The sequence below is a fragment of the Mus musculus genome, chromosome 11 (genome assembly GCF_000001635.26).
Source record: "Mus musculus strain C57BL/6J chromosome 11, GRCm38.p6 C57BL/6J".
In the NCBI taxonomy this organism is placed as follows: domain Eukaryota; kingdom Metazoa; phylum Chordata; class Mammalia; order Rodentia; family Muridae; genus Mus; species Mus musculus.
This window is the reverse complement of record NC_000077.6, coordinates 18,095,590-18,105,818: the sequence shown is the minus strand read 5'-3', so window position 1 is coordinate 18,105,818 and position 10,229 is coordinate 18,095,590. Positions and strand designations below refer to the sequence as shown.

The 10,229-nt window shown below is 39.2% G+C and overlaps 1 long non-coding RNA gene across 1 annotated transcript; it reads right to left on the bottom strand.

Moving 5' to 3' along the window:
• Positions 1-2,433: 2,433 nt before the first annotated feature.
• Positions 2,434-9,833, bottom strand: Gm12018 (predicted gene 12018). Its single transcript, NR_131129.1, has 3 exons — positions 7,090-9,833; positions 4,333-4,446; positions 2,434-2,951 (listed from the first exon to the last, which is right to left on the bottom strand). It is a non-coding gene; the product is annotated as a predicted gene 12018 (long non-coding RNA).
• Positions 9,834-10,229: the final 396 nt, after the last annotated feature.

Here is a 10,229-nt window from a genome sequence, read left to right as displayed (position 1 = left end):
AGACTGTCCTTAATGGTAAGACTCTGGACTCTAGGAATGACATAAGCTTTTGTGCAGTTTGCATTTTAAAATTGTTGCCCATAGCACTGTGAAGCAAAGGCCTGCGAAGCTACCTGGTCCTCAGTGGTAATCTGTGCTCAGTGAGGCAACATTGGTTAGGAGACATACAACTGGCCTTGACTTAGTCCCATTATTACCAGCCATTAGCCACTGGATTGAACCTGTCCACATTCAATCATTTATTGATTTCCCAACAACTGCTTCTTGGTGACCGCAGAGAAGACTATCACAACAGAATAGGTGATCCACAACTTTAGAGAATTTGTTCTCTGACTGCATACAGAACAACAACAAAATGTGGTGAGCTTGATTCTAGTCTAACCCTCCCATTTTATAAATACTAGAATTGAGTGTATTTTCTTGAGCTTTTTTTTTTCTATCTAAATCTTAAACTCTAGTTAACTAGTCAGATTGAAGCTGTAGTCAGGTCTTCCTAGAGTGACTTCAAATGAGGAGCACAGTTGTTACATGGAGGAGCCACAAGAAGCAGGGTTAAACTATGGCCCAAGCTCTTTAACCTTATACCAACTGTGTTTTTATTTCACACATAATGTTTCTGAGTTTTGATGGAGAGCTTGCTTATCATGTATCTTTTTTTAACCTGAAAAATTAGAATAGTATGATTTGGCAGAAATAATTTAAAAGTGTATTTAACAATTGTTTATAATTTTTATCCTTGGTAAAAGTTTCTGTTGCAGCATTGAGAGGATTATATATGCTCTAATATAATAAATCATCCTGTAATAATACGTAATATAAAGTATACAATAAAATATTAAGAATAATATAAGATCATTTGGAAGTACATTGGCATAACAAACACGTTTTGACTACAGCTGAAGAAATTAATTTGGCCTATATTTGTAATGTAGCTACTGTTTATGCAGCAATAAAACATGGCTAGTCTAAACTAAAACACATTGTAAATACTGGATTTCTAAAGCATTCCATGAAAAAATAAATGGGAAGTTTATTAATAGTAATTTTAAAATAATATGAAACATTGAAATAATCGATATAATACATTAAATAAAATGTGCCATTATGTTTCCTATTTATTTTTATTTTTCTTTTTTTAAGACAAGGTCTCACTACATAGCCCTGGCTAGCCTAGAACTAAGTATGTAAACCAGCCTCAAACTCACAGAATCGATCTGCCTCTGCCTCCTGAGTGCTGTAATTAAAGATGTACATCATCATGCCTGGCTCCTTGTACATTCTAATGTGGCACTGAGACACTTAAGATAACCTATGGGCTTGCATGTTATCTCTCTGGGGTCTGCTCTATTGAAAAACTGTAAGACTCAATTTGAAGGCTCGCCCAGTCATATAGGAACATGGATTGCCCTTGGAGAAACTTGGAGAAACTATGCTGTTACCACATGCCTCTGCTGATGGGCATCACCTGATGCTATACCCTCAACCACATTGTGCAAAGAATGCAATGGTCCAGAAAGCCAGCATGTATTTATTAAGCAACATGACATAAATGAGCTTAGATCTCATGATTAAGGGCCTGATCATCAATTATTCCTTTAAAATGTATTGAAACAGCCCCACAAATTTATTAAACTGTCCCTCCCCAAACACCTAATGGAGGAACACGGTCCCCAAACTCTCCTTTAACCTGGCACAAATTATGAGAAGTTTATAAATCATTGACTGTTGTGCAAGCAGTCTACATGAAATACTACATGACAAATCATGATTCCTTTTTTACCTCAGAAAGGACAGCTGCAGAGCCACAAGGAGACATAACAAACACTTGTGGGCCATTGCAGAGGATCTCACAGCCATTTGAGGACCTCAGAGAGTGTGACTTTGGTCCCTGAGGTACTAAGTTGCCACCCTGATGTGCTGGTCTACCTGGAGAGCACCCTATCCAGACATAGTCCTGAGTGGAATAGCCTTAGAGACCATAAACTTTTCTGTGACACTCACATCAAATCATGGATATTTTGGCACAGTCTTCTTCAGGACATGTCTTCTCCTGATACCAGATCTGAGTTGTAAAAATGGAAATGTATTTGATTTCTACTCTCCTTGACTTTGTATGCTATAGATCTGTTGCTGGGACACTGCAACTTCTAAGAATATACATGGCTAATCTGTTAGACTTCCAGTATCATCACTCAATGCAGAGCCACTGCTGCCTGCTGAGCAGCTGCACATAGAGCCACTGAGCTAGCTGCCTTAAGCTTTCCTCAGCTAGATCCATTTCCCATTTGTATTGGACTTTCATGACATCGGTAAAAAATCTCTATAAATCTTACCATGCAGAAATGGAAATTTACAGGTTTAATTATAATGGTAGCCAATCTAAGTTGACAGAGCTTTGGCCCAGTTTTAAGGAAATACTGTTCACTTAACTGACCACAACACGAGAGCCACTTTATTTCATAAAAAAAAGTGCCTGTGTAATCACCAGGGCAGCACTATCCATTTGGGTGCTGAGTGAGAATCCAGACAAGGGCACAATGCGATCTCAACACATCATCAGCTTCCACATAAGATATAAATTGCACTAATACAGTAAAATACTGAAATCTCAGGCCAGACGTTTATCATCAGTTTAGAATGCGATGACACAGGATAAAGATGTATGGCAGATTTTGTGCTGACATCTACATTCTCATTAGAGGGCTGGGGGGAAAAAAGATTGTTCATGAAATGATAGCCCAGAAGTTGCTGCCAAAGGCAGCCTTTGGTGCAGCTGTAACTTGGAGGGAATCAACAACCTTGACATTAGATTTCCCCATTGAAGCACTATTCTGCTGACTGGAGAATCCTTGGCCAGAAACGGCATGTCACACTTCAATGCAGATTCCATCACACCAATGCTGTTGGCCTAACTGGGCTTTTATGATCAATGGATATATGCTTTCTTCTACCTGGTAAAGAGAAGGCCACATTTGAGCACTTGTGGCTTTAGCTTTCAGATTTGTCCTTCCTGGATTTGCATCTTACTTAGGCTGTCAGATTTCCTGTTATCTAGGACCTGCACCCCTGCTGCTTAGTGGTCTCTTTACTTTCTTTTGGGTTTTCATAAACATTTGAAGAAATAATGACTTTAAGGCTTGGAATTTAGTAGTGGAGCATTTGTTCACTATGACTAGGGCTCTGCTTTCTATACTGTACTATACAAACACACAGACAATGAAACAAAAGTATTTCTTGCTACATATTCTCTCTCCCAGAGAAAGTGCTATATCATCTATAATACCCAAGTATGCATTGAGGTTCCTTTACTTCTAAGAACAGATGGGGCCATATATAAAGATACCAAGGAACAAATGTTTAACAGAACATTTTTCAGGATTAGAGGCAAAATAAAGTTCCATATAATTACTTACTCACACCAGAAGTTCCCAGAGGACTATCTCAAAGGCTTTTTAATGTGTTTAAATTAAAATTACAGCACAAAATTATTTCTACTTCATTGGCAGTCAATAGCTGAGATCTCACCACCTTTATACCATACTCTTCCATGTCATACCCTTGCCCACATCTTTAGCTCTCCCACACAGACAGCCTTCTACATTAGTGTCCTCTATAAATACATAATGTACATCTATGTAATACCTAGAATTCACCAATGAAAGAAAACCTGGTATTTGTCACATGACATTGACTTAAGTTGCTTAGTTGATTAGTATGGTTATCTCCAGCTGCATCCATTTTCCTAGAAATAACACAAGTCCATGATTTTTATGGCAAAAAAAATCCACTGTGAACATATATTCCATTTCCTATACCTACTTTTCTGCTAACAGACACCCAGGCTAGTTCTGTGACTTAGCTATATAGCAGTAAACACAGATGTTAGATTATCTTTGTGATACATTGGCTTAGAGTCCTTAGGATAAACATGGAGAAGTTGTAGAGCATGGTCTTATGACTCTCTACTTCTAATTTTTTAAGCTCTTTCATATTGATTTTCAAGTACAGGAATAAATATTCCAACAAGCCACATATAAGGACGTCTTTGTCCATATCTTGGCTAGCAGTTTTCTTGAGGACTTCACCATTCTGTGTAGGGTGAGATTTTTCTAGAATAGATTATTAAGTACAAGAGCAGCTACAGCTACTGGATAGGTCTACTATGCAAATGCCATACTATCCATTTAAGAAGAGTTGTCTCCCTAACTTTAGTAACTATGAGAGTATAAATGAATATAGATAGTATATATGTACTAGCATATTTACAAAGATAAAGAATAAGAGAGCAGGCTGGGTGTCTGAGTTACCTTTCCTGTTGCTATGATAACATACCTGACAAAAGCAACTGAAGGACAAAAGGCTTGTTTTGGCTCACAGTTTGAGGGTATACAGTCCATCATAAAAAGAAGTCCCAGAAGAAGCTGGGACCTGTTGGTCATGTTCCATCTGCAGCAGAAGCAGAAGTCATGAAAGTTTAAGCTCAGCTAACTTTTTTCTTTGTATACCATCCACATTTACTATGGTGGCAAGAGGAGTTTCTTCCCATTTCCATTAACCTAATCAAGAAGACCCCTCTCAGGTATGTCCAGAGGCTTATGTCATGAGTGAGTCTAGATCCTGTGATACTGACCATTAGCACTAACACCACTGGGTGAGCATAGTTAGTGTTCTGAGTATTCAATTAATATTAAAGCCTGAAGTGAGAAGTAGTTAGGCAAAGTTGGGATACTGCCAGGATCCAGACACTCTAACAATTATCAAGGTTATAGAATGTTATAATTAAGTGCAAAGAAGTAAAGTAAGAAGAAAAATATAGGAAGAAAAATAATTCTGAGTTGGATACAGGAAAAATATTACAGAATATACAATATTAAAATGGTGGGGGAGAAAACACCGAACAATAAAAAAACCTAAAAAGAGTCTTCTGCTTTCTAACTTTGACCAGAGCTGATCCTGTGCCACAGGGCTACATATACAAATACCACTTGGAGAGAGCTGCTCTCCTAGGAGTGCTTCACACCTTCCAGCACAGGTAAAACCACCACTTCTCTTTAAATTTCTGACCCAAAAGGGACCATCCCAGAAGCATCAGGACACAGGAAGGAAGGAACAGCAGGGGACAGGATCCTGCTGATTTCTGTTTGCATCCCAAAGCAGACCCTGAACCACAGCTCTCCATACCTAAATTCCTCCTAGAGAAAACTGGTCTCTCAGGAGTACTGACACAGAGGCTTGCAGGAGGGACAAGCCACAGTCAGATACAGCAAGACCAGCTAATACAGAGATAACCAGATGGAAAAAGGCAAGGGGAAGAACATAAGCAACAAAAACCAAGGCTTTTTGGCATCATCAGAACCCAGTTCCCCCAACACAGTGACCCCTGGTTACCTAAACACAACAGAAAAGCAAAACTTTAATTTAAAAGTACATTTCATGATGATGATAGGGGACTTTAAGAAGGATATAAATAACTCCCTTAAAGAAATACAAGAGAACACAGGAAAATAGGTAGAAAAATTAAAAGAGGAGACACAAAAATCCCTTGAAGAATTAAAGGAAAACACAAACAAACAGGTGAAGGAACTGAACAAAACCATCCAAGATCTAAAAATGGAATAAAAAAAATAAAGAAATCACAAAGGGAGACAACCCTGGAGATAGAACATCCAAGAAAGAGATCAGGAGTCATAGATGTAAGCATCAACAAGAAAATACAAGAGCTAGAAGAGAAAATATCAGGTGCAGACGATAACATAGAAAACACTGACACAACAGACAAAGAAAATGCAAAAATCTCCTAACCAAAAACATCCAGGAAATCTGGAATACAATGAGAAGACCAAACGAAAGGATAATAGGTATAGAAGACAGTGAAGATTCCCAATTTATTGGGCCAGTAAACATCTTCAAGAAATTTATAGAAGAATACTTCCCTAACATAAAGAAAGAGATGCCTATAAATATACAAGAAGCCTACAGAACTCCAAATAGATTGGACCAAAAAAGAAATTCCTCCCATCACATAGTAGTCAAAACACCAAATGCACAAAACAAAGAAAGAATATTAAAAGCAGTAAGGAGAAAAAGTCAAGTAACATATAAAGGCAAGTCTATCAGAATTACACCAGATTTCTCACCAGAGACAATGAAAGCTAGAAGATCCAGGGCAAATGTCGTACAGACCCTAAGAGAACACAAATGCCAAACTAGGCTACTATACCTACAAAACTCTCAAGTGCCATAGATGGAGAAACCCAGATATTCCATGACAAAAACAAATTTACACAATATCTTTCCACAAATCCAGCCCTACAAAGGATAAGAGATGAAAAACACCAACACGAAGAGGGAAACTACACCCTAGAAAATGAAAGAAAATAATCTTCTTTCAACAACCCCAAAAGAAGATAGCCACACAGACATAAAAATAACATTAAAAAAATAACAGGAAGCAAAAATCACAATTCCTTAATATCTCTTAACACCAATGGACTCAATTCCCCAATTTAAAAAAAAACAAAAACAAAAACAAAAAACAACAACAAAAAACCCATAGACTAATAGACTGGCTGCATAAACAGGACCCAGCATTTTGCTGCATACAGGAAACACACCTCAGGGACAAAGACAGATACTGCCTCAGAGTAAAGGGCTGGAAAACAACTTTTCAAGCAAATGGTGCCAAGAAACAAGTTGTAGTAGCCATTCTGATATCAGATAGAGCCGACTTTCAAACAAAAGTCATCAAAAAAAGATAAGGAATAACAATTCACATTCATCAAAAAAAAGAAAAAAAATCTACCAAGAACTCTCAATTCTGAACATCTATGTTCCAAATGCAAGGGCACCCACATTCATTAAAGAAACTTTACTAAAAGCTCAAAGCACACATTGCACTTCACACAACAATAGTGTGAGACTTCAATACCCTACTCTCATCAATGGTAAAATCATGGAAATAGAAATTAAACAAAGATACAGTGAAATTAACAGAAGTTATGGCCCAAATGGATACTATACCTTCTTCTCAGCACCTCATGGTACCTTCTCCAAAATTGAACATGTAATTTGTCACAAAACAGACCTCACCTGATATATTAAGATTGAAATAATCCGATGCCTCCTATCGAATCACTAAGGATTAAGGCTGGTCTTTAATAGCAACAAAAACAACATACATATGGAAGCTGAACAATTCTCTACTCAATGATAACTTGTTCAAGGAAGAAATAAAGAAAGAAATTAAAGACATTTTAGAATTCAATGAAAATGAAGGTATATCTTCCTCAAACTTATGTCACACAATGAAAGCAGTGCTAAGAGTAAATCTTATAGCTCTGAGTGCCTACAAAAAGAAACTAGAGAGAGCACACACTAGCAGCTTAAAAGCATACCTGAAAACTCTAGAACAAAAAGAAACAAATACATACAAGAGGAATAGACTGCATGAAATAGCCAAACTCCAAGCTGAAATCAACAAATGGAAACAAAAAGAGTTATATAAAGAATCAACCAAACCAGAAGCTGGTTCTTTGAGAAAATCAACGTGATAGATAAACCCTCAGACAGAATAACTAGAGGGCACAGGAACAGTATCCAAATTAACAAACTGAGAAATGGAAAGGGAGATATAACAACAGAACCTGAGGAAATCCAAAACACCACCAGATCCTACTACAAAAGGCTATACTTAACAAAACTGGAAAACCTGGATGAAATGGACAAATTTCTAGACATATATCAGGTACCAAAGTTAAATCAGGATAAGATTAGCGATCTAAACAGTCTCGTATCACCTAAAGAAATAGAAGTAGTCATTAATAGTCTCCCAACCAAAAAAAGCCCAGGACCAGATGGGTTTAGTGCAGAATTCTATCAGATCTTCAAAGAAGACCTAATACCAATACTCTTCAAACTAACAAAATAGAAACAGAAGGAACATTATCCAATTCATTCTATGAAGCCAGAGTTCTGCTGATACCAAAACCTCACAAAGATTCAACAAAGAACGAGGACTTGGAGGTTTTGGAAATCAGTCTGGCAGTTCCTCAGAAAGTTGCACATAGTACTACCAGAGAACCCAGCTAGACCACTCTTGGGCATATACCCAAAAGATGCTCCATCATGTGATAAGGCCACATGCTTGTATGTTCATAGCAGCCATATTTATAATAGCCAGAAACTGGAAACAACCCAGATGTCCCTCAACAGACAAATGGATACACAAAATGTGGTACATTTACACAATGGAATGCTACTCAGGTATTAAAAACAATGGCTTCATGAAATTCACACACAAATGGATGGAACTTGAGAATATCATCCTAAGTGAGGTGACTCAGTCACAAAGGAACAAACATGGTGTGTACTCCCTGATAAGTGGATATTAGCACAAGAGTTCAGAATACCCAAAATTCAATTCACAGACTATGTGAAGACTAAGAAGAGGAAGACCAAAATGTGTATGCTTCAGTGTTTTTTAGAAGGGTGAACAAAATACTCACAGGAGGAAATGTAGAGACAAAGGGTGAAGCAGAGACTGAAGGAAAGGCAATCCAGAGACTGCCCCACCTAAGTATCCATCCCATACACAGCCACCAAACCCTGATGTTATTGTGTGATGTCCAAAAGTGCTTGCTGATGGAGGCCTGATATGGCTGTTTCATGAGAAGCTCTGCCAGAGCCTGACAAAGACAAAGGTGGAAGCTCACAGCCAACCATTGGACCAAGCTAATGGGCCCCAATGGAAGATTTGGAGAAGGGCTGAAGGAGCAGAGGGAGCTTGAAGCCCCAGGGAGGTAGCAACAGTATCAACATGACAGACACCCCAGAGTTCCGAGGGACTGAACCACCAACCAAAGAATACACATGGAGCAACCCATGGTGCTGATCACTTATGTGGAAGAGGAGGGCCTTGTTGGACATCAGTGGGAGGAGAGGCCCTTGCGCCTGGGGGTGTTCAATGCCCCAGTGCAGGGGAATGCCAGGGCAGGAGAACCGGAGTGGTGGAGGGAGCACCCTCATAGAGTCAGGGGAAGGGTATGGTAACAACCCAGATGGAAACCTGAAAGGGAGACCTGGAAAGGGGAAAACATTTGAAATGTAAATAAATAAATTATCCAATCAAACAATAAAATAAAAACCCTAAACAAGTAAAATATACACTTAAGCAAGACCATTACATAATATCTGTACACAGGTGAAAATTACTAATGCAAAATAGGTCAAAACCATTTAAAATTATTGATAAACTATCCCACAAATTAAATACAAGTATAAGTATGCCAAATTTTAAAATGTTGCACTAGCCTTTCTTCCTTGTTTGAAGTCTGTGATGTTTCATGTAGCTAATTGCACTAACCAAGAATACACAATTTACCATCACCATTCAAACCTCCAGGAAAAGATTTGCTACAATATCCTGCCAGTGAGTTACCACACAAGAGCACAAGGTATATCTCAGCTCACTCCTGGATGTTTTTCCCAGCTTACCACACAATCTGGGGGTTGGAGGGAGGGGGACAGAAAGCCATAGCTGACCTAAGCAGCAGCCTTGCAAGAAGATGACCACACTTTCATAAGGTCACACTTAGCTATGGCCACCACAGCCAGGACTGACCCTTGGGCTCTCTGCCCATGGAAGCATGGAGAGACCTTTGTTCTGCCCAACTCTCAGCTGTTTCCTTAAATATTCCAAGATGCTGGTGTGTGTGACCACAAAAGGCAGCCTGTTTTCTGGGCAAGCCTTGTATAAACCCCAAAGACCCAGCAGATTAATCTGCAAAGGACGGAAGACCCGTTTGCAATGCTCCCGGACACTAGGCTCCTAACATGAGGCCCCAGCTCCACAATTCTGTGACCTTCAGTCACATAGGTTACCTGGCAACAGCCATTTATGCTCCTTTCTACAGTTACCTGGCAATAGCCAGGTAGAACAGCCCACTATAAAAGGAGCCGCTTGCCCCCTCCTCTCTCTCTCTCTCTCTCTTACTTTCTTTCCTCTCTCTCTTGCCTTCTTGCTCCCCCTCTTTCCACCTTTCATTTGAGGTTCACAGGCACCTTGTTTCTGCACTACCCTGAAGAAGTCTCTGTCTCCCCTTAGGCTCTCTCCAGGCAAGCACAGTGAGGCTTGCTTCTGCGGCTTGCCTCTGCATTTTTCCCTCAGAAGCTCTGTTTTCCCCCACCCCTGCCCTGTCTCCCACCTTGCAGAAGATGAGGGGGTTCTTTTC